At 49.3% G+C, this 20120-nt stretch overlaps 1 pseudogene across 1 annotated transcript in view; it reads right to left on the bottom strand.

Annotated features, from left to right (window-relative positions):
• Nucleotides 1-337: 337 nt before the first annotated feature.
• LOC308173716 (nck-associated protein 1-like) overlaps nt 338-20120 on the bottom strand; it is a 35366-nt pseudogene continuing 15583 nt past the window's right edge. Inside the window, exons 20-31 of the transcript in view lie at nt 19685-19816; nt 18531-18752; nt 16288-16418; nt 15585-15682; nt 15008-15101; nt 14738-14820; nt 14344-14424; nt 13255-13348; nt 12694-12810; nt 2013-2122; nt 861-950; nt 338-454 (exon numbers count right to left, since the gene is read on the bottom strand). The product of the transcript in view is annotated as a nck-associated protein 1-like (transcript). The remainder of the gene's footprint in view (nt 455-860; nt 951-2012; nt 2123-12693; nt 12811-13254; nt 13349-14343; nt 14425-14737; nt 14821-15007; nt 15102-15584; nt 15683-16287; nt 16419-18530; nt 18753-19684; nt 19817-20120) is intronic.

The raw sequence follows: 20120 nt of genomic DNA, 5'->3' as shown, positions 1-20120 counted from the left end.
CTTATCAAAATAAGCCCGGATTTTCCTGTAGCGACGTTGATGGAATACCCCCCCTGTTTTGTTAGTTATGCATAATATGTACGTATATGATTTGGGCAGCAGTATGACAGTATGATGGCCTGACTTAGTGGAGGCTGGGTGGAGGAAGAAATCGGATGGACGGGGCTCATCGTAACGCATGGAATGGAATGAGGAATGGTAATCATGATAACACACTTTGTCGTTCCTCATTCCGTCTCCATGTGTCACAAGGATCCCCGTCCTCCTCCTCCAATTGTCTTCCTCCAGCAGCCTCCCCTAGTCTGAGTAGCAGAAAGACGTGTGTCGTAAATGAGAGTCAGCCCAGGGTGATGATGAAGGTCCTGTAGACCTCCCGGTAGGCGTTCCTCAGGAGAACATAAGGGAAACACTTCTCCAGCATGTCCTGGCTCAGGAATGGGGAGGTTTCCACTATCTACAGGTAAGAGATCACACAGTTATATACTGTCAACCAAATACATTCCATTTTAGTGATGCAGTATATCAAGTAAAACATCAGAGGATGGGGGTCATTGTAATGCATGGACGAGATGGGTGCGGCTGTGGCGCAGGAGGGGCGGCTGATCGGCGGTTCGAACCTGGGCCAGCCACATGCCAGGTGTCCTCGGGCAAGACACTGAACCCCAAATTGCTCCCAATGAGCGGGCCCGGCGCCTTGCATGGTAGCTTGCCGCCATTGGTGTGTGAAAGTGTGTGTGAATGGGTGAATGAGAGGCCGTTGTAAAGCTCTTTGGAATAAGACAGTATATAAGTCAGTCCATTTAGATGAGGAACGGTTGTATGCAGGCCAGGGTGTGTTTGCCAAGCGGAGCCTGTACTACCATGTAAAGAAGCAGGTAAATGGAGTCACGGTTCGTGGTGTCCACTCGCTCCACGTTCTGACCCAGCTGCAGCAGTGTGGAAGATGCCACCTGTAAGGTCACAGGTCAAAGGTCAAGATTATAAATATCAACAGGAGAAAATAAATACATAAATACATTTCCAAAGGGAGGTTTTTTAGGACACACATCAACAACAACTAAAGATCGGAAAAGTAAAAAGGGAACGTGACGCTCCCAAAACAAATACAAAGATTTCCCAGGGTGTATAGAAGGTCCCCTCGGACCTCCCTGTGTTTGGGTAGTCTCTTCTAGGCGGTCTACAGATGCTCGAACTATCAACAAACCACAGTATCGACGGCAACTCCACTGACATGCAACAGTTTGCGTAGGTCAGGACCGGCCGTGGCGTTTGCCAAGAGAAACAACTCAGACAAGTACAACTTACAACTGCCTTCACCCCTGGGCCTGGTGGACACTGTGTGTTTGAGATTAAAAGGGGCAATCTGGGATTGGTACGGTATATACATTTGGACGTGGTTAAAACTATCATTTCGAGGATCTCAGTCCTCTGCATCCGTACACACAAACACACACACACACACACACACACACACACACTCACACACGTACACACACACACACACACACACACACAAACACACACACTCACATACACACACACACACACACACCCACACACACGCACACACACACACACACAGAGACACACACACACACACGCACACACAGAGACACACACACACACACACACGCACACACAGAGACACACACACACACACACACGCACACACACACACACACACACACACACACACACACACACACACACACACACACACACCAAGAGACAGACAAACAAACAAGCACAAAGTGGCAACAAGTGGGTGGAAAAAGGTTGTTGCTGCCAGTTCACACAGCAGAGGACTGTGGAGCTTGAGGAAGGAGAGGGTTAATAGACCCGCTCCCCACCAAGTACACCAAGGTCCTAACTAGCAGCCCAAGACCGTAGCTCCATCTAGGAATTTGAGAGTGGTTTCATTTCTCCATCCCCCAGGTTACCCATTTTATATCATGATAATAACCAATCAATAACATGATTTATAACCAACGTTAGAGGTTTGTACTACTCACCAACAGGAACTCTTTGAGGTGCTGCTCGATGTTCTTGTTCTGGACTGTGAACATGGCTGCAGCCAGTTGATTGACAGCAGTGGCTACACAGTGGATGTTGTTGTGGTGACCTGACGATGACAGACAGACAGAACAGATGGATGGACAGACAGAGTAATATTTACAGAGGGAAGGAGGAGGGGGGGGGGCAACCCTTATAAAAGATCATCATTTATAAAGCTCTCACTGGCACAGCACCAGAATATCTGAAAGACCTTTTGCTAGCATATCAGCCCAAAAGAGCTCTCAGGTCTTCTGACGATGGCTTTCTCTGCATACCACATGTACAAAAGAGGAGATTTGGTGAGGATGCATTAATTTTATGCACCAAACTGTGGAATGCACTGCCAGTTTACATTAGGGATGCAACCTCAGCAAATATTTTCAAGTCAAGACTAAAAAAGCATCTTTTTAATATTGCCTTTAAATGACTAAATAATTAAATGGTGATTATATAATGATTAAAGCACTTTGAGCTGCAACGTTTGCAGGAAACGTGCTATACAAATAAAGGTTATTATTATTATATTATTATTATTATTATTATTATTATTATTATTATACATCATCAAGCAATACATATACAGTATATTCAATTGAATGGGGAAGTGTGTCCAAACTTTTGACTGGTACTGTACAGAAGTGGCAAATCACCTTCTTTGGACACCCCTTAGAGTCATAAAGGGGCCCCCCTAAAAAGCGTGTCATATGAACCCTGCAGAGTGACACCTAACCAAACAGCACTTTGTGCAACAGGAAACACTGGCTTTCCTCAACCTCAGACTCAGAGAGCCTATCCTCCTAAAGAGAGAGAGAGAGAGAGCCTGTCCTCCTAAAGAGAGAGAGAGAGAGAGAGAGAGCCTGTCCTCCTAAAGAGAGAGAGAGAGAGAGCCTGTCCTCCTAAAGAGAGAGAGAGAGAGCCTGTCCTCCTAAAGAGAGAGAGAGAGAGAGCCTATCCTCCTAAAGAGAGAGAGAGAGAGAGAGAGAGAGAGAGAGAGCCTATCCTCCTAAAGAGAGAGAGAGAGAGAGAGAGAGCCTGTCCTCCTAAAGAGAGAGAGAGAGAGCCTATCCTCCTAAAGAGAGAGAGAGAGCCTATCCTCCTAAAGAGAGAGAGAGAGCCTGTCCTCCTAAAGAGAGAGAGAGAGAGAGCCTATCCTCCTAAAGAGAGAGAGAGAGCCTGTCCTCCTAAAGAGAGAGAGAGAGAGAGCCTATCCTCCTAAAGAGAGAGAGAGAGAGCCTATCCTCCTAAAGAGAGAGAGAGAGAGCCTATCCTCCTAAAGAGAGAGAGAGAGAGAGCCTATCCTCCTAAAGAGAGAGAGAGAGAGAGCCTGTCCTCCTAAAGAGAGAGAGAGAGAGAGAGAGACTATCCTCCTAAAGAGAGAGAGAGAGCCTGTCCTCCTAAAGAGAGAGAGAGAGAGAGCCTATCCTCCTAAAGAGAGAGAGAGAGCCTATCCTCTTAAAGAGAGAGAGAGAGAGCCTATCCTCCTAAAGAGAGAGAGAGAGCCTGTCCTCCTAAAGAGAGAGAGAGAGAGAGAGCCTATCCTCCTAAAGAGAGAGAGAGAGAGAGCCTATCCTCCTAAAGAGAGAGAGAGAGAGAGCCTGTCCTCCTAAAGAGAGAGAGAGAGAGAGAGAGAGAGAGAGAGAGAGAGAGAGAGAGAACCTGTCCTCCTAAAGAGAGAGAGAGAGAGAGCCTGTCCTCTTAAAGAGAGAGAGAGAGAGAGCCTATCCTCCTAAAGAGAGAGAGAGAGAGCCTGTCCTCCTAAAGAGAGAGAGAGAGAGAGCCTATCCTCCTAAAGAGAGAGAGAGAGAGAGAGCCTGTCCTCCTAAAGAGAGAGAGAGAGAGAGCCTATCCTCCTAAAGAGAGAGAGAGAGCCTGTCCTCCTAAAGAGAGAGAGAGAGAGAGCCTGTCCTCCTAAAGAGAGAGAGAGAGCCTATCCTCCTAAAGAAAGAGAGAGAGAGAGCCTATCCTCCTAAAGAGAGAGAGAGAGAGCCTGTCCTCCTAAAGAGAGAGAGAGAGAGAGAGCCTATCCTCCTAAAGAGAGAGAGAGAGAGAGAGAGCCTGTCCTCCTAAAGAGAGAGAGAGAGCCTATCCTCCTAAAGAGAGAGAGAGAGCCTATCCTCCTAAAGAGAGAGAGAGAGAGAGAGAGAGAGAGCCTATCCTCCTAAAGAGAGAGAGAGAGAGAGCCTATCCTCCTAAAGAGAGAGAGAGAGCCTGTCCTCCTAAAGAGAGAGAGAGAGAGCCTATCCTCCTAAAGAGAGAGAGAGAGAGAGCGAGAGAGAGAGCCTATCCTCCTAAAGAGAGAGAGAGAGAGAGCCTATCCTCCTAAAGAAAGAGAGAGAGAGAGAGAGAGCCTGTCCTCTTAAAGAGAGAGAGAGAGAGAGAGAGAGAGAGAGAGAGAGAGAGAGCCTGTCCTCCTAAAGAGAGAGAGAGCCTGTCCTCCTAAAGAGAGAGAGAGAGCCTGTCCTCCTAAAGAGAGAGAGAGAGCCTATCCTCCTAAAGAGAGAGAGAGAGAGAGCCTGTCCTCCTAAAGAGAGAGAGAGAGCCTATCCTCCTAAAGAGAGAGAGAGAGAGAGAGAGCCTGTCCTCCTAAAGAGAGAGAGAGAGCCTGTCCTCCTAAAGAGAGAGAGAGAGAGAGCCTATCCTCCTAAAGAAAGAGAGAGAGAGAGCCTATCCCCCTAAAGAGAGAGAGAGAGAGAGCCTATCCTCCTAAAGAGAGAGAGAGAGAGAGCCTATCCTCCTAAAGAGAGAGAGAGAGAGAGAGAGCCTGTCCTCCTAAAGAGAGAGAGAGAGAGAGAGCCTATCCTCCTAAAGAGAGAGAGAGAGAGAGAGAGCCTATCCTCCTAAAGAGAGAGAGAGAGAGAGAGCCTGTCCTCCTAAAGAGAGAGAGAGAGAGCCTATCCTCCTAAAGAGAGAGAGAGAGAGAGAGCCTATCCTCCTAAAGAGAGAGAGAGAGAGCCTATCCTCCTAAAGAGAGAGAGAGAGAGAGAGCCTGTCCTCCTAAAGAGAGAGAGAGAGAGCCTATCCTCCTAAAGAGAGAGAGAGAGAGAGAGCATATCCTCCTAAAGAGAGAGAGAGAGAGAGAGAGAGAGAGAGCATATCCTCCTAAAGAGAGAGAGAGAGAGCCTATCCTCCTAAAGAGAGAGAGAGAGAGCCTATCCTCCTAAAGAGAGAGAGAGCCTATCCTCCTAAAGAGAGAGAGAGAGAGAGCCTATCCTCCTAAAGAAAGAGAGAGAGAGAGAGAGAGAGAGCCTGTCCTCTTAAAGAGAGAGAGAGAGCCTGTCCTCTTAAAGAGAGAGAGAGAGAGAGAGCCTGTCCTCCTAAAGAGAGAGAGAGCCTGTCCTCCTAAAGAGAGAGAGAGAGCGAGCCTATCCTCCTAAAGAGAGAGAGAGAGAGCCTATCCTCCTAAAGAGAGAGAGAGAGAGCCTGTCCTCCTAAAGAGAGAGAGAGAGAGAGCCTATCCTCTTAAAGAGAGAGAGAGAGAGAGAGTGAGCCTGTCCTCCTAAAGAGAGAGAGAGAGAGCCTATCCTCTTAAAGAGAGAGAGAGAGAGAGCCTGTCCTCCTAAAGAGAGAGAGAGCCTATCCTCCTAAAGAGAGAGAGAGAGCCTGTCCTCCTAAAGAGAGAGAGAGAGCCTGTCCTCCTAAAGAGAGAGAGAGAGAGCCTGTCCTCCTAAAGAGAGAGAGAGAGAGAGAGCATATCCTCCTAAAGAGAGAGAGAGAGAGAGAGAGAGAGAGAGAGAGAGAGAGAGAGAGAGAGAGCCTATCCTCCTAAATCATGTCATTGTCATGGAAAAAGCAACAGACTGAATCAACAACCTGAGGTAAATGCCACTGTAACCAGGGAGTAGCTGAAAAGGACTGTATAATTTAGGAAGGGGCTGGTTATCTAACTAACTCTAAGCTAAATAGGCAGTGTAGGAGGATACAGGCAGGGGGCGCCAGCAAACCGTTAGACTAGCAGTTACTATCGTTAGCATTAGCATGGAATTAGCATTAGCATGGAATTAGCATTAGCATTAGCCTTGGAATTAGCATTAGCATTAGCCTTGTAATTAGCATTAGCATACAAACAACTAACACACGGTAACGGTATCACATATGAACAACACATTTATTTACATGACTGATGTATACATCCCCAGATATATATATTCCCTCCCCGCCGGCCACACACACACTCAATCACTCACTCATAGTCTCTGGCCTGAACAGGCTTATAGTCCAGGGCTGTGGTGCGCGTTGAGGCCTGGTTGGATGGCATGTGCGTCGAGGAAGGTAGCAGACAAAAGGGGGGGGGTGACGTAGCAACGCGGAGGGAAAGGGCCTTCTTCGTGGTCCACGACGAGATGAAGGGCCCAGGTCCGCTGGTCCACGTCGAAGCTCCGATGGAGTCAGCGTTCGGTCGCAGTCCGCTCGTGGAGGCGACGATTCTGTCCAGTTTGGCGTCTCGCTTGGTCCAACGTTTAACAGCCGGCTGCTGGCAAGGCTGTCGAACGGGAACACAACTAAACGGGCTATACAGCTCTGAACTCGATAATCGCTTTCCTGGCGTCTTCAGCTTCTGCACGGTGTGCGTGTTGCTGAATCCGCCATCTTAGATTCGCTTCTCGTTACTCTCTCTCGTTTGGTCTCTCTCGTTCTGATTCTCATCACACACTGACTCGCGGACTACTTCCGTCTCTTATATATACACCACCGAACCTAACATCCGGGTCACGGACACACCCCGGATATACTACGTCATCAAACATATACATAAACAGTACAATAATAATACATACACCTTCATAAAACGTACAGAAATAGTATGAAAAATAAGAAAGGAAATAACAGGGCAAAAGGGCTGATTTCGGGGAAACTAAACTGGCTCTAAACTGTGGGCCTTCATAACAGCCGCCCCATGAAACCCTCGGTTTCAGTTAACTAAGGAAGGCACACTGGCTAGGCTGCTCTAGCAGCGTGAGGTAGGAGGTGATAGTGTCCTGGCTAATTTGAGGGAGCTCAATCAGGCGTGCCACAGGTCGGGTGTAAGTGCGACCACCAACGTCCACGATGGCCGTCCGCACCCTTCCATCCGGACCCGGCAGGACCTTGGTCACTCTGCCTGTCTGCCAGGCGGCGCGTGGAAGGGACTGGTCGATCACCAGTACCACGGCACCTTCGGACAAGTTGTCTCTCTCCCTCAGCAGAGTCTTCTGCTTCTCCTCCTTCTCCAGGGCGCGGATGTGCTCCTCGAAGCAGATCAGAGCGTCTTCCTTGTCCATGTTCTGCAGCTCCTCGTACTCAGCGAAGGTGGGGTTGTCCAGCAGGTACTGCTGGGCCTCGGACCAGGTGGTGCGGTAGGTGACGTTGGCCATGTTGTCCAGAATGCTCTTCAGCGCCTCCCAGTTCCTCTTCCTGAGCTGCTTGGCTTGTTCCTTCTCCTTCTTAGCCTTGTAGGCCTTAAACGCTTGCTTCTTCTCACTCAGCTTGGGCAGGGCGCTGTAGCGTGGGTCGTTGATGATCATTCTCCTGGCTTGCTCCCATGACTCGTTGGATGAAACACCCTTCTCCTTCAGAAGCTCTTTGAAGGCCTGCTTGGCCTCCTCTTTTGGGTTCCACTTGTACGTTTTCTTCGCCAACTCCGGCCTTTCCTCCTTGGAGGCGTCTACAATACTGGCTGAGACTTCCATGGCTGACGTGTACTCGACGGAGTTGACGGGTGCGTCAATGCTGACCTCGGCCACGTGAGGGTGCATGGCCACCTGCAGGTGTTCCTCGGCAACAGCTGTTGCCGCCATGGCACGGTAGCGCCACCACCGGGACTCCTTAGTCTGGGAGTTGTAGTAGTAAGGCTTTCCCGTGTCAGACTTGTACTCCTTCCACGGGCACTTAGACAACATCTGCTCAGCAGGAGATTTCAGGTCGTCTGGTTTCTCCCATGAGGACTGTTTAGTCTCTGTGTTGTAGAAGTAGGTCTTCCCATCCAGAGACTTATGCTCTGTCCACAGAGGCTTCTTCTTTGGTTGGTCATCCTGTGGTGAACCATTTGTGGTACTAACTGTTCCAGGTGCACTGGCAGCAATAGATTCCACTCCAGGCGGTCCGGTTGGTTGGTTTGCTTCTTCGGTTCGGACATGGAGGGATGACGTAGCTCTCCCGTCTCTATCTCTCCCCTCGGTAGCGCCTTGGAGGGCCCACCCAAGCGCAGTCTTAACAGCCATCGGGCAGCCTCGTGGTCCTCTCAGCGGAGGACGGAGCGACACGATCAGTTCAGCGTTGTCCGAGCCGATGAGAAGGGTTGGCTCCGCTCCTTCTATCGGATGTAGGTCTACTCGCCGTAGGTGGGGATATCTTGCGCGTAACCTCTCCAGGGGGTAGTCGTAGCGGGAGAGCGCTAGCTGGTCCGCGGTGAAGACATTCCGAAGCCGATATCTGTCCGACGGCCGCCCCGCCGGGGAGATAGAGAAGTTGATTCTCGCCCCGGTGACCTCTTTAAGGTCGCGACGTATCGTGCGCAGAGTCAGCTTCTCCGCAGTCCCTTGGAGCCCCAACTGGCGCGCTGCCCCCTGGAGAAGGATGGTCCGTTCCGACCCGTCGTCTAGAACGGCGTACGTGTCGTACACAGCGTTGTTGTGGTGCAGTCGGACCTTCACCACCTTCAGTAGGACCTTGGAGCCGCTGCTCCGGGCTGGGTCTAGGTAGTAGACAGGTGTTGCCTCTTCCGGTGCGCTACCGGACCTAGGGCTTCTGGTGCCCTCCGTGGACCTGGCAAGGGAGACCTCGTGTAGGATGTTGAGGTGGACCTCCTCACAGCGGTTGCACTTTCTCCTCAAGGTGCAGTTCTTAGCCAGGTGGTCGCGCCCACAGTTCCAGCACCTCTTGTTCTCCTCGAGCCACCTCTGCTTGGCCTCGGTACTCAGGTTGTTGAAGTCACTGCACTCATTGAACCAGTGCTCGCTGGTGCAGTACGGACATGGCGGTGGACCTCTCCGTCCCTTTTGAGGGGGTTGAGAGGAATCCTTTCCCTCAGGTCGGGCTTTCCTCTCTCTCCGAGGCTCCTCCTCCGTGTGCAGCACTCCTACTGGGCGTCCTCTGTTCGAGCTCGGCCCGTCCCAGCGGTCTCCCTTCTCCCTCTCCTTCTTCGGCTCAGCGTAACCCATGGCGTCTACGTTGGTGTCATGCACTTCCTCCAGTAGGAACTCCGCGAAGGCAGCCATGCTCAGACCCAACTTCCCGGGGTTACGAACGCGCTGCTGTCGCCGGAACCTCTCCTGCCGGAAGCGTGGGATCTTGCGGAGCAGCCGCTCTACGTTGGAGGTGCTGTTGATCTCGCTGGCGCCAGCTGGGCCCTGTGTCTTCAGCATTCCAACCAAGGTGTGCACGCGGAGCGCGAAGTCATCCAGCGCCCGTTCATCCTTGATGGGGGCCTGCTGTTCGAGGGCTTGCAGTTCAGCAAGGGCGTGGTTCCAGGGACGACCGTAGCGGGCATCCAAGTCGGCGAGCGCTCTGGTGTAAGGTGTCGGTGCGGAGGCATGGGCCAGAACCATGTTGTGGGCTCTGGGGTTCCTCACATGCTGAAGGAGAATCGCATATTTGTAGGACTCTGAGCAGGAGTCGTCCAAGAGCGTGTCCAGGCAGATGCGTAGCTCCACATACTGGCTCCTGTCCTCGTCCTTGAAGAAGGGGAACTTGGGTCCCTCCACCTGGGAAACATCCTGTAGTGGATGATCGGGGCTGGAGTGACGGTCTGGGTGTCCGGCCTGCATGCATTTTGGTGCACTGGAGGACCTAGGGGTGTGCTACGCTCTTGGGGGATGGCTCCCCTCCCGGGCAGCGACGCTGGCTCCCTCTGGGCCGCGTAGCGGTCGGGTCCCTGGTCCTCTTCCTTCCAGGTGGTCAGCTGGGCCTGTAGTTGGACAGTCATGGCGGGGGTCATGGAGCCATCGGCGGGGGGTTCAGGAGATGGCACTCGAGAGGGCCGTGCGGAGGATGCTCTGGAGCTACGGGCCGACGGAGCTCTGCTGATGCACACGTCGCGCATGGTCTGCATCACTTCCTCCATCTTCTCCGCGTGCAGTTGCTCTCTCTCCATCTGGAGGCGGTCGCGCTCCATCTGGAAGCGTTCACGTTCTAGCGCCTCCTGGCGCTGTCTCTCCGCCGCGCGTTCCGCTCCGGTCATCTGGAAGCGTTCACGTTCTAGCGCCTCCTGGCGCTGTCTCTCCGCCGCCCCCATCTGGAGGCGTTCACGCTCGAAATGGATGCGTTCCCTCTCTCGTTCACGCTCGAACTGGAGGCGTTCTCGCTCTAACGTCACCTCGGCCTGTTGGCGCTCCCGCTCTAACGCCATCTCGGCCTGTTGGCGCATACATTCGGACAGCGCGGCACTACTCCCTCTGGAGTGCAGGCTATCCGCCCCAGAGGCAGAACTGCCCACGGAAACCCTGGACCGGGAGGAAGCCACTGAGCGGCAGGAGCTAGGTCTCGAGCGCGCCGTACTGGGAGGCAGATCGTTAAGGCTGAGGCCCTCCCTCTTCCGCCCGCAGGCGCTGTCGGACCGGGCCTCTCCTTCCTGCTCTTCCGTTTCCACGGCAAAACCCTGCGGTTCTGCCATCTCATCCTCAGGCTGGTGCTCTTTGAGGGCTGTCTCAGTGCTAGCCACCCGCGCGCCGGCGGACACCTCGGCCTCTCCGACCACTGTATCCCGTGGAGTGCGCTCCTCGCTACCACTCAGTGAGCTTTCGAGCTCAAGCTCATACTCCTGTAACCTCGGAGGCAACCGCGGGACTCTCTGTGGTCGTGGCTCTGGCTCAGGGGGCGGAGAAGGGGGGGTAACTGTCTGGTCTGGTTGGCTGCGCTCAGCCATGCTATCACTACACTACCTATCCGGCTCGAAGGACCAATTGTAACCAGGGAGTAGCTGAAAAGGACTGTATAATTTAGGAAGGGGCTGGTTATCTAACTAACTCTAAGCTAAATAGGCAGTGTAGGAGGATACAGGCAGGGGGCGCCAGCAAACCGTTAGACTAGCAGTTACTATCGTTAGCATTAGCATGGAATTAGCATTAGCATGGAATTAGCATTAGCATTAGCCTTGGAATTAGCATTAGCATTAGCCTTGTAATTAGCATTAGCATACAAACAACTAACACACGGTAACGGTATCACATATGAACAACACATTTATTTACATGACTGATGTATACATCCCCAGATATATATATTCCCTCCCCGCCGGCCACACACACACTCAATCACTCACTCATAGTCTCTGGCCTGAACAGGCTTATAGTCCAGGGCTGTGGTGCGCGTTGAGGCCTGGTTGGATGGCATGTGCGTCGAGGAAGGTAGCAGACAAAAGGGGGGGGGTGACGTAGCAACGCGGAGGGAAAGGGCCTTCTTCGTGGTCCACGACGAGATGAAGGGCCCAGGTCCGCTGGTCCACGTCGAAGCTCCGATGGAGTCAGCGTTCGGTCGCAGTCCGCTCGTGGAGGCGACGATTCTGTCCAGTTTGGCGTCTCGCTTGGTCCAACGTTTAACAGCCGGCTGCTGGCAAGGCTGTCGAACGGGAACACAACTAAACGGGCTATACAGCTCTGAACTCGATAATCGCTTTCCTGGCGTCTTCAGCTTCTGCACGGTGTGCGTGTTGCTGAATCCGCCATCTTAGATTCGCTTCTCGTTACTCTCTCTCGTTTGGTCTCTCTCGTTCTGATTCTCATCACACACTGACTCGCGGACTACTTCCGTCTCTTATATATACACCACCGAACCTAACATCCGGGTCACGGACACACCCCGGATATACTACGTCATCAAACATATACATAAACAGTACAATAATAATACATACACCTTCATAAAACGTACAGAAATAGTATGAAAAATAAGAAAGGAAATAACAGGGCAAAAGGGCTGATTTCGGGGAAACTAAACTGGCTCTAAACTGTGGGCCTTCATAACAGCCACCCTCTGCTCTGCTGTAGATCTTCTGTTTGATGTCGCTGAAGTTTTTGTTTAGTCAAGGCTCAGTGCCAAGTCCCTGAGTTCAGCAGGCCCGAGGCCAAGACTAACTATGAAAGCAGCACGGCATTTAGATCTCTGGAAACAAATGTCCCCGTCGCAAAAATATGTTTGTCATTATTCAACATCTTTGCATCTTTGTATGCATGTGGGGGTCTGCTGTCATTGGAGAGTCATTATCATTCAACGATGGCACAGGGCTCTTCTCATTGCACGGGGGTAAGAGAGATGGTGTGAGATAAGGTGGGATGATATTATGATAAACAGAACGGTTTTCGTTGGTACTCTTACTCACTATTTACTGAGAAACGAATGTGGTAACTATGTGGTAACGAAGGGAACTTTCTGGAATTCAGCACAAGGTTACCACCTAAATGCTACTAATAGTGGTGCTTCGGTTAGTGAATCTAAAAGAACCAAAGAGTGCAATTATCAGGTAATAATAATGCTTTTACTGAGGACTTTCTTAATAAGATACTGGTCAAGTGTCTGGTGTTTTGGTCTGCGAGGTCATTTTAAATTTACGACTCAGCTAAATGGCATATATTATTATATTGATATCAAAACACTGAATAAACTGCTGAAGTCACAGTGCCTGGGCATTGTCATTCCTTATCCTAGGGACCTAGGCTTTACACTCACCTCCATACTCTTTGCTGTAGGACGAGTTAGGATCCAGAGCCAGGATGGGCAGGGACACAGCGACGTAGACCAGGAGCAGACAGGACAGCTTGTACTCCTCATCCACTGAGGAGTTATCTAGGGAGAGTATAGACAGAGGCTGTAGAGTCCTGCTGAGCCACAGTTAAACACAATGTAAATACAGTAGCATACGGTATGTATATGTTGTACCGTACGCGTGTGTTCATTGGTTGTACATGTATATACTGTAGGCTTTATGTTGTATATGTAACTGGCAGGTTGGTTTAAACCGGGGACATCTCGCATGGTAGTCACAGACCGCTATATCATTAAAACGTTTTACCAAGAGGACATTCTTGTGATAAGAGCGCTATGTCTGGGCCTGCAGGACGATCTCCTCACAAGAGCGTGATTCTAAAACACCTCAACTACATATGTATGTCCAGTATATAGGCTGTATATATGTATTATGTCGATTTTATGTATCCTGTACTGTATACATAGTGTGTATGTGCATTGTATGTACACAACGGACATCCAACAGCCCGTCGCCTTGCCTACCTGTGCACATGTTGGCGATGGCTTTGACCAGGGCGGGGTCTATGTCACAACTGAGGCCTGCAGCAGAGGCCAGCTCAAACACACTGAGGGTCACCTGGACAGTGACCATACACATATATAATCAAATCAGTAAGTGGTATCTGTGAAACAGCATGAAACCAAAAAATAATCATCCCAAGAAGCATCCAAATCTATGGTTTTTTCCACAGTTTTCAGTGTGCGGATGCTTTTTTTCATCCCATGTCAGCTCCAGCACTTCAGCTAAATCTGATTATGGATGAGCCAGTGGTATTTTCACCAAATAAACAACAACAAAAACAACCTTTCTCGAGACAGCGATTGTATATCATTGGTTAACCTCCTGGCCTGTGTCTGTTGCCAGGCATGCCAGGCTTTTTTCCTGCTGACATGTTTTGTTTTTGGTGAGAGACAGGGGTGAGTGTGTCCCACGGAAGGGAGGTGGGGAGGGGTGCTGCTGACGTCTTTGGGGTTACTGTGGCATGTCTGTCAAGCCCCTCTCTCAAGGGCTACCACAAGGGGTTTTTACTCTTTGTAAGAAGCTAGTACTTAGAAGCAACATCCTGCCACTAATGCTGAAGATGCTACTAGTCAACATGCTACCACTATCATCACACTACCACAGACATTTTAATAGGAACACACCCTTTTGCTCTCAAAACAGCCTCGATTCTTTGTGGCGTTGATTCCACAAGATGTTGGGAACATTCCTTTGAGATTCTGGTCCATGATCACATGATTGCATCATGCAATTCCTGCAAGATTTTTTCAGGTGCACTTTCAAGCTATGAATCGTTCACCCACATCCCAATGGTGTTCTATTGGGTTCAGATCCGGTGACTGGGAAGGCCACTGAAGAACACTGACTCCCACATTGTCATGTTCATGAAACCAGTTTGAGATGACTTTTGCTTTGTGACATGGTGTATCATAATGCTGGAAGTAGCCATTAGAAGAAGGCACATGGATAGCAAAACAATACTCAAATAGGCTGTAGCATTGGAGTGGATGATCCTGACATCTGGACAGTTGTTTCAAAGTTCTGATCTTGAAGGAGAAGGATGCTTTTACCTTGATGTCTGTTTCAGGAGAGATGAAATCCCTCAGGCCTTCGATGGGGCCCATGATGTAAGGGCAATGCTTGTGCATGATCTAGAAATGGGGAAAAAAACATGAATATCTAAAAAAAACATGATTGATTGGTAACTTCTTTCAAAGGACATTCCAGATTTAGATAACAGCGCTGGAAGTTGCTAAGTAACGTGGAAAAAAAACCTCTTTAAAAAAATCCGGCCCCAGATTTGGGTGGACCGAAAAGAGCCTCGCTTGTTGTGTGATCAACGTATATCAAATAGTTTCTGAGCGGAAAATCCGTTTAAAGAACGACTAAAATTATCATACTGTACAAAAGCTATTTATGTTTTTCCGTAAGTCATCATTGTGGTGCTGGGGGCGTGTGTCTCACATCTGCCAGAGTGTTCTGCGCCATGGCCCTGAAGGACAGGATCACTCCGATGATGGTCATCCTCTTCAGGACGTTGTCACCGGCTGCAGAGGGAAGGGACACGTCACATGAGATGAAGGACACAAGCGTAGCTTCACGTGTTCTTCGCATCGACTTAGTAGCAATACCGCACTTTTCTGTCCTCCACCACCTTCTCCCCCTCCTCCTCCTTCACCTCCTTCTACACCTCCTCATCCACTTCCTCCTCCTCCTCCTCCTCTTCCATCTCACCTGGTAGTTTCTTATGTAGGTGGGCCATGGCCTCAGGTTTGTCAAAGTTGTTCCTCATCTGAACCAGGGTATCCATGTTTTCAGTCACTAGTTTCTGAAAGGAAGAGAGGACGTTTCAGGTAAATCTGTGTGTGTGTGTGTGTGTGTGTGTGTGTGTGTGTGAGTGTGTGTATCTGTGTGTGTGTGTGTGTGTGTGTGTGTGTGTGTGTGTGTGTGTGAGAGAGAGAGAGTGTGGTTGAGGTAGTGGTACTGTAAGAATTGAGAATGATTGATTACTAATGTCTGGCTAGGTCCTACTATAGTAGCCTAGCTGTCACATGATATCACTGACTGAGATGATGATGATGATGATGATGATGATGATGATTCTTTATATAGGAGTAACAGCACATGAATAACACAGTAATAACCCACGAGTTAGGAGAAAACATTTATTTTTAAGACAGTGACATCCTCCCTTCAGTTCACTGACTGATAAATGTATGTTATAAGCCAGTCAGTCAACATGTATTAATGACAGTGGTTTCATTTACATTAGGCTACAGGTAATAACAGCCCAAGATGGCCGCCGTCCTACCTTCAGCTCGCTGACTTGCGATGTGATGTGCCACATCAGGTTCTCACTCAGGAACTTGAGTCCGTACGGACCAATCAGCTCCGCTAGGGCTTGCAGCTCTGAGCCAATGGGAAGACAAGGGGACTTGAGTCGTCGGGGAAAGATGAGATGTGATAACCGTAGGGGGTTAAGGAAGGTTAGGTGGGTTCAGCTCAGCTAGGACTTACGTGTCTGGACAATTATGGAAGCAGAAATGTCACCGCAGTGCAGTATCGATGGAATTTGACAATGGTAGTGGTTTAGGTTAGGATTCGGGTCAGCTCATCTAAGGCGGCTGTGTGTGCGGTAAAGATGGGATCTGATATAAGAGTGAGTCACTGAGAGGGAGGAGAGAATGTCTCCTCGCCCACAGGGTAAAAATAAACCACCACGATGATAGTATGTGGGTGTGTGGAGGTGGCAGGGGAGGCTGATTGTGCCAGAAATCAGAAGATGGTATTGGTTTGATGGTATCAAACACATGTACTGTGGGTCAGATACACCAAACAGAGTAATTCATCACTGTGACTCTTATGATCTCCCTCAAATGATACAATCAGGAGATTCTGCAGGAGAATGGATGTGCCAGTGGTGAAAAGCAGCACTTCCACAAAATGTCTGCGTCGATTTAGAAAGCAGGAAGTGGTATTAGCGAAGTGAATTGTGCTACACAACGAACTCTTACCAGAGACGTCGGAGTACTCCTCGGCTCGGAAGCTCTGCTCCGTCTCGTTGGCGTGGTTGACGAAGCAGTGCATGGTGGGAGAGTAGATGATGAGAGCGCTGCTGGCCTGCCGCAGAAGGCCCTCCAGGTACCTGTGGAGAGACGGGAGAGACGAGAGTGTGTCTCAGGGGACTGACGGGCCAATTATACACATTACAACAACATGATCATGATGTTGTGATGTTTGGTGTGTGTGTGTGTGTGTGTGTGCGTGCGTGTGCGTGCGTACATGCGTGCGTGTGGGTGTGTATGTGCATGCGTGTGTGTGTGTTAACGTGCATGCGTGCGTGTGGGTGTGTATGTGCATGTGTGTGTGTGTGTTAACGTGCATGTGTGTGTGTGTGTGTGTGTGTGTGTGCACGCTTCTGTGTGTGTGTGTGTGTGTGTGTGTGTGTGTGTTAGCGTGCATGTGTGTGTGTGTGTGTGCATGCTTCTGTGTGTGTGTGTGTGTGTGTGTGTGTGTGTGCGTGTGTGTGTGTGTGTTCCTACATGCAGAAGAAGAACCCTGAATTCACTGATTTGAGTTGCATCCGTGTACGAAAGGCGCTATATAAATAAAGTTTCACTTCACTTCACTTCACATTTACCAGTTGGTGTAGAGCAGGGGTAGGCAACCTTTTTTATATGAAGTGCCATTTTTTAATTTTCTTGTTAGTCAGTGTGCCAACCACAATATCAACATTAATTATGACTCGACATCAAACCAAACCAAACAGACCAACAGATCTGCAATTTTATTCCACAACATGAACAACAATTTTCAGCAGAGCTATGTATGCAAAGCCATGTATGTTAAATAAACAGGCCTAACAGTCAACTAACTGAAACTTGAACAAAATTACCAACATAACATCTAAGACAACTAAAACGTTGTGATGCGTAGCACAACTTTAAGCAAATTGGTGCGCTCAATTTCTAACAAAGTTGCTAACTGCGCTCCCTATGGTTATCATTTTAATAAGTAGGCCTAACTGGATGGTGATTATACAAGGGTCTTACTTGTATGAATTATAATTTATATTTATATAATTATTTGGTTGTTACTTACATTTTATTCTTTTATTCCAACCACAACAACATTTTTTTTTTGTTAGCAAAGAGCTATGTATGCAAAGCCATGTAAACAGTCCTAACAATCAATGTGATCCCTGGCCCTGTTTTCCTTTGCTCAACTCCATTATCTGGGGGTGGTACTTGGTCACTTTAAGTAACAGACAAGCTTCAGAGTGGTCAGTTGTCAGACGGCTGCGTGAGAGGCTCAGCACGCTCTTCATGTGTGAGAATATCTGCTCACACAGTGTGTCAGTGCAGATCGCTTAACTATTAAGTTAACAACCTTCACCACTGTAGCCATAACCTCATTAAGATCAGACTTTGACATCTTTGCACATGAGTTTTCTTGGTGTATGATGCAGTGGAGTTTCATAATGGGGTGACCAACTCGTTCCTCAATTAATGCAACCGCTCCCCTCTGTTTCCCGACCATGGCAAGGGCACCATTTGTTGTCACTGCAAAAATCCTGCTAATGTCAATCCCTCGCTCCACAAAATGCTCGATAAGAACTTTGGCGATGTCCTCACCTTTTGTTGTTTCTGGCATTGGTTTTAGGCAGCAGAGCTCCTCCCTTACAGAAGAATCACAGTATCTTGCTATGACAGCCAGACGTGGCATGTCATTCACATCTACGCTCTCATCAAGTGCGAGGCTAAACACCGTCGCATCTTTCAAACCAGCGGTCTGCTGCGCTTTCACGTTTTCTGCCATTTCTCCTATTCTTCATTCCACACTTCTGGCTGACACTGGGATGTCTTTTATTCTTGATTTTATTGTGTCTTTGTTTGATAAGCCTTCAAACAAAACATCTGAGGTACAGAGGAAAGCCTCCTTAACAGTAACACTTGTATCGAATCGAATTCAGAATTTTACTTTGAAAATTGGCGCCAGAATACGACTCTCGTGGAGTGGATGAGAGACTAGGGCTGCATTCGTAAATTCGCCCTGAGAGCGCCGGAGCGTCCCTGAGACCGCCTCTAGTCCAATCAAATTACTTGGTACCATTGTGACGTTGAACCCAGTGTGCGCGAATTTACGAACGCGGCCCAAAAAAAATAAAAATAAAAAATCTCCCATTCTCGCACTTATTGCTTGCGTGCCACTGTTTAAGCTGTCGCGTGCCACTGCTGGCACGCGTGCCATAGGTTGCCGACCCCTGGTGTAGAGGGTGGTGAGAGTCTGCCCCCCCTGGGAGTCCAGTGGCTGGGTCTGCTGCAGCAGGACATTCCTGACGAGGCGGGTGACGTCCAGGCTGACGTAGCGGGTCAGGGTGTGCAGGCTGGCGGTGTAGGCTCTGATCCCAGCCAGGAGGTCAGAGGGGCGCGCTATCTCCTGGGTGGTCTGGTTGTAATTGGCCATTCTCACGATGGTCCTGCGAAACACCCCCCCCCACACACACACGTCAGTCAGCACCGGGCAGGGTAAACACACACTCGATCAACCGTGCCGGCTCCACCACAGCCTCGACCGACCGTGTGTGCGTGTGTGCGTGCGTGCGTGCGTGCGTGCGTGTGTGTGTGTGTGTGTGCGTGCGTGCGTGTGTGTGCGTGCATGGGTGTGTGTGCGTGTGTGTGTGCGTGTGTGTGTGTTTCCATCCAGCTATATCGACTAATGCTTTGTTCTGGCATTTCTATGTATAATTCCCAGCATGCCTTGCTTCATTCAGTCAGGTAAATGTGACAAACTCGGACCGGTACGGAATATCCAAGGTGTAATAATAATACAGGACTACACTCTTAGAAGGAAAGGTGTGACTGACTAGAATCATAAAGGTTTCTTCGGCTGTCCCTGTGGAAGAACCCTTTGAATAATCCTTTTGGGTTCCTATGGATAGTAGAACCCTTTTTTTTACTAATGGAATCCTCTCATAGGGACAGACGAGGAACCCATTTGGAACCCATTTGTGACAACAGCTGGTGAAACCAGGAACAAGTCGGCAGCCGATCAAATGTTCTGACCTTTATTCAGAAAATGTTTTAATACATTTCAATGTCTCACCGAATCCATTGCATTGCAATATTTCGGCTTGAGTGTGTAATTGATTTTCAACAACGTTGACATTACAATTTTTCAGAATGAAAGTCTGAACAATTTGATTGGCTGCCGACTTGTTCCCGGTTTCACCAGCTGTCGTCACATATACCTCAGCCTCGTGATTTAACTGTCAGCTGACCAGGATGTGCAGTTTCTGCTGTCACATTTCCCTAAGAGAGTACAGTATATGGTGGCGGAGGAGGATGGAGGGTGGAGGGCGGAGGGTGAGGGTGGAAAGTGAAGGGTGAAGGAGGGTGCACCATAGCCTACTTTGTGAGACGGAGCTCCAGCTGAGAGACGAGGAACTCAGTAGGAACCACCGTGTGGTCGAACACTTTGATGTCGTTGCAGAAGCTGTAGGAGCTACACAATTCAGTCAGCGTCAGGTGCATCTTGTCCATACTGTGATAGGGGCGGGGGAGGGGGGGGGGGGCAGGGGCGGGGCGGGGGGGAGGGGGGGGGGGACAACACATGATGAATGAGGACACAATTGCATTATGAAAGTATATTATTAGAAAATGTCAAAAAACGAAGTACAGTCATAAACAATGTAGACATTTCTGTGGTGTGAGTTCTATTTCTGGCAAAATAATGTGGTGTAATGTAAATTTCAAAATGAATCAGCAAAAGTTTCAGGTCATCCTATCAGCTACAGTAGGCCTTCTGAAGGTACGGTCTTGTCAGGGTTGTGACTGTTGCAGCATTA

The sequence above is a fragment of the Nansenia antarctica genome (genome assembly GCF_963989245.1).
Source record: "Nansenia antarctica genome assembly, contig: SUPER_18_unloc_1, whole genome shotgun sequence".
NCBI classification, from domain to species: domain Eukaryota; kingdom Metazoa; phylum Chordata; class Actinopteri; order Argentiniformes; family Microstomatidae; genus Nansenia; species Nansenia antarctica.
Note: the sequence above shows the minus strand (reverse complement) of the source record. Positions and strands in the feature narration are given on the sequence as shown.